The following is a 4,867-nucleotide window of genomic DNA, read 5'->3' as shown; positions in this document are numbered from 1 at the left end:
AAGCTTTGAATAAGTTTTCATTTTATGAGGTACGTACGTACTTGATTTATACTGGACGTGGGGACAAATTCGTAAATTGGTTAGAATGATCTTTAGCCACTAGATTTGACTCCTTTTCATTTCTATCTCTCTAAAACGACAAGGGTTGATTACAAGTTACCAACTGGTAAATTAATATCGCAACAGGTAATTAATTATGAGTTGGACAAGTTTAAGCTGCTCATCTCTCCAGCCATTAATTTCTCCCCTTCTCTTTTCCTTCATCAGCCTAAATTATTGATAAAATTAACTACAACACGGTAATACTAATTCTTGGGCCGAGTCTAGTAAGAATTATATGATATTTTATACAATAAATATATTTTTATAAATATCTTTATAAATATCTAGGATATTTTTAAGATATTTATATTAAATATCTTATAATTATAAGATATTTATCTTAAAAAATCTATATAAACCAATATTTTTAGAAGCATAAAGAAAAAAGTTAGAAGGCCAAAGCTCCTCTCTCTGGATAACACAAGTCTAATATAAAATTTAAATAAGGTTTAAGGAGCATTCAAGTCTAAAAAATACTCACTCTTCACGTCACCTGTACAAATACTATATTGACTTAAGTATTAGAATGTTTTTTTTTGTAGGTGTTACCAGGCCCACCAGGTCCTCCGGATCTAGTTTTATTAACCTATGAAAAGCGCCCACAATCTTTCTCTTGAGAATTTTTCCAGCCTCATCAATTGACATCATTTGTGGAAAATAAACAAAAAGTCAATTCATTAATGTTTTTTAAAACTTTTTTCATGGCTGACAATATATCTACGGCTACGCCAACAACATATGATGCTAGCAACTAAGCCAACACTACCATAAAACCGGCAAAAACCAACGGAATTACCGACGGAATTTTTTCGTCGGTAATTTTTACCGATGGAAATAATTCCATCTCCAACTCTGTCGGTATATACCGACCGTATCGCTGATGGCCTATACAGTTTGTTTGGAAAGTTGCAACGGTGCGGTGACGTGGATTTTTGTAAGATGATTTTACCGATGGAATGACCGGCGGATTTAAACCAAGATAGTCGTACAGTGACGTGGCACTTTCACCGACGGATACATTCCGTCGGTGAGTTCATCAGTAAAAGCCATTATATACCCACTCTGCTGACAGTACTCTCTTCCTCTGTTTCTTCTTCTTCCCCTTCTTCTTTCCCATCTCACCTCTCCCCTCCCAAACTGCAGCCAACCACCCAACCCAACTCTCCACTCTTCTCAACACAAGCACTCAAGTTTCTTATACTTTTATACGTGGTCACAATATTCATTCTTGTGGATTTTATCATTTTTTGTAAGTAAATCTATCCTTTTTAGTTTTAACATTTAAATGTGAATTTTATTGTTTTTTTAGTATATGTATTTTGTTAACGTATGTACTTGTTTGATTGTTATTTGTCAAAGAAACTTGTAGTATGAATGTATAATTTTATAGTTGTTATAGTTTGTTTTAGATTTTGTCAAATTATATTTGTTTGTAAATTGTTGAAATTTTGTTTGAATTACACCATTAAATTTGTTATGAAATAAATAATAGCTTGTTTAACGTGTCTGTTTTAATTGTTATCAATTCTATTGCGATGTTGTGATTTCGGTAAATTTATATATGTATAAATTTGTATGTATGAACGTTGATAGTTGATAATTGATAATTGATAATGAATATTTAATATCAGTGTTTTTTTAGTTTGTTGGATAATGTCGGGGAAAACCAATATTTTTGTTATGTTTTATAGAGGTTCAATAGAAGTCATGGATGATCGTTCATGAATGTATCGGGACTCACCCCAAGGATTGCGAAGGATGGATTATTGTAACGGTGTTCAGGGTTTTATTAATTTCACAACATTTATTCCGAGGAATTTTACTGATGGCGGTATTAAGTGTCCATGCAGGAAGTGTAAAAATTTAAAGTTTCTGCATCAAGATGTTGTAACGATGCATCTTCTAACCAAAGGGTTCATGGAGGATTACCTGTGTTGGTATGCACACGGAGAACTATTTGTTCTTAATGAGAGCATGGAAAAACAGGTGGTTGAGTCAACTTCTAGTGCTAGCAACATGCATGAAGTTGGAAATGAGAATAGTAATCCTTATAGGAATATGGTTATGGATGCAATGAGAATAAGTGAAGGTAATGTTAGGGAATGTCCAATCGTAGAAGAAGAACCTAATGCAGATGCAACAAGGTTTTTTGATCTGTTGAAAGATTCTGACGAACCATTATGGGATGGCTGCACGAACCACAATAAATTATCAGCCGTAGCACAGGTGTTCACCATCAAGTCAGATCACGAGTTGAGTGAGGCCGGTTATAACAAGATTATCGAATGGGCGAGAAGCATTTTACCTGAAGGGAACAGGCTGAAAGAGAACTTCTATGTTTGTCTTCGTCCGTTCATTGATGAGTTGACGCAGTTGTGGTCCTCTAGAGCTTTGACTTATGACATCTCGAGGAAACAGAATTTTGTTATGAGAGCGGCTTTGATGTGGACTATCAATGATTTCCCAGCTTATGGAATGATTTCTGGTTGGAGCACGCATGGAAAGCTAGCATGTCCATACTGTATGGAGAACAACAAGGCATTCACGCTAACAAACGGGGGTAAAGCTTCTTTTTTTTACTGTCACCGTCATTTCTTGTCGCCGAATCACAGGTACAGAAAGAACACAAATGATTTCTTTGTTGGCAGAGTTGAAAAGGATGTTGCACCCCCGCATCTTTCCGGTGAAGAATTGTTTGATGTTGTGTAAGAGTACGGTGACATTGTGTTTGGTCTCCAATCAGGTAAGCAGAAGTTTCCTGATTTTGGTTTGACCCATAATTGGGTGAAGCGAAGTATCTTTTGGGAGCTTTCTTATTGGAAGACCAATCTTCTCCGCCATAACCTTGACGTCATGCACATTGAAAATAACGTGTTTGAGAACATTCTCAACACCGTCATGGATGTGAAGGGGAAGACAAAGGACAACATCAAGGCTAGATTGGATGTAGCGGTGTTCTGTAACCGTAAAAATATGGAGTTGGTTTGTGATGGGTCACGGGTCGCAAAACCTAGAGCAAGCTTCTTGTTAGAGAAAAACGCACAACTACTAGTCTACAAATGGCTTAAGATTCCGCGTTTCCCCGATGGACATGCCTCGAACATATCAAGGGTGGTTAATACGGAGAAATTCAGATTATATGAAATGAAGAGTCATGACTGCCATGTGTTTATGCAAACACTCATCCCATCAGCTTTTCGTGATTTGTTGCCAAAGGGGATATGGGATGCACTAACAGAGATCAATCATTTCTTCAGAGATATATGCTCCAGCAAGTTGAATGTTGATCACATTGAAAGGCTTGAAACGAATATCGTCGAGACAATATGTAAACTTGAGATGATATTCCCTCCATCATTTTTTCACTCAATGGAGCATCTACCCGTACATCTACTGTTTGAGGTAAAAGTTGGAGGACCGGTCCAGTACAGATGGATGTATCCATTCGAGAGGTTAGATATTACAGGAGCTATGTAATTCATAATTAAATTTTTTTTATTTTTTTTAATTGATAATTTTTTATTAATTATATATATATATAGGTACTTGTTCAATCTTAAAAAAAGGTTAAGAACAAGGCGCATGTTGAGGCGTCAATATGCAAGGCCTATATTGTTGAGGAGATCTTAACATTTATCTCATACTATTTCGAACCTCATTTGAGAACGAGGATCAATTGTGTTCCACGACATGATGATGGTGGTGAAGTGCCTTCAAGTGGGAACTTGTCAATATTCTCCAATCTTGGACGACCCACACCTAAAAATGTCGTGAGGGGAAGATATTTGTCTGAAATAGAGTTCAGACAAGCACACAATTATGTCTTATTTAACTGTGATGAGCTGAGACCTTTTATTAAGTAAGTAGATGTTCGACTTAAACTTTGACAAGAGTGTACTATTTATGTTTTGTGATACCATACACTCATATAATTTGGAACAACCTTGCAGGCAACATCGACGATACTTATTGTCCAATAACTCACAGCTGACCGAATCCCAGATCTTTCAATTATAAGATGAACAATTTGCCACATGGTTTAGAACACATGTAAGTCCTATCACAAACTCATTATCTCTTGCAATGTAATTAATTGTAGTCAATGTTACATAATATCCGTTTATTGATTATTGTTGTATTTAATTTACAAGCTAGGTTTATCAAATGGGAGGTAGTGCTGCTATTTCACTGTCTTTACTATGTCTGGGCCCTGAAAGAAAAGTCAAGTGCTATAATGGATATTTTGTCAATGGATATGTCTTTCATACTAAAGAATACGGGCATGGAAGAAAGACATACAACAACGGTGTTTGTATTAAGGGATCGACTTCTAGTGAGTTTGAAGTTGACTACTACGGTAGATTGGAAGAGGTCATCGAACTGCAATATCATAGTGAGCAAAATAGAGTGTTTTTATTCAAATGCTATTGGTATGACACAACTGACAGAGGAATCAGAGTAGATCCTCACTATGGTCTCGTTGAAATCAATTCAAAAGCTAGACACCGCAACGTAAACGACGTCTTTGTTTTCGCAAAGCAATGCCAACAAGTTTATTACACATACACCCCTTCCTTTAGAAAGGACCGATCAAGAGTTGATTGGTTATCCGTTTTACAAACAAAACCCAAGGGTCGTGTCGAGGTTGTTCAGGATGAGAACGAAGACACAAGTGTGATAGATGAAGTCTTTCAAGCTAGTGAGTTGGTTGAACCATACCGAGTTGCTCCTTTGATTGACTTAGAAGAAAATTCAATTTTTTGTG

Source organism: Populus trichocarpa, chromosome 11 (assembly GCF_000002775.5).
Source record: "Populus trichocarpa isolate Nisqually-1 chromosome 11, P.trichocarpa_v4.1, whole genome shotgun sequence".
NCBI classification, from domain to species: Eukaryota; Viridiplantae; Streptophyta; class Magnoliopsida; order Malpighiales; family Salicaceae; genus Populus; species Populus trichocarpa.
Note: the sequence above shows the minus strand (reverse complement) of the source record.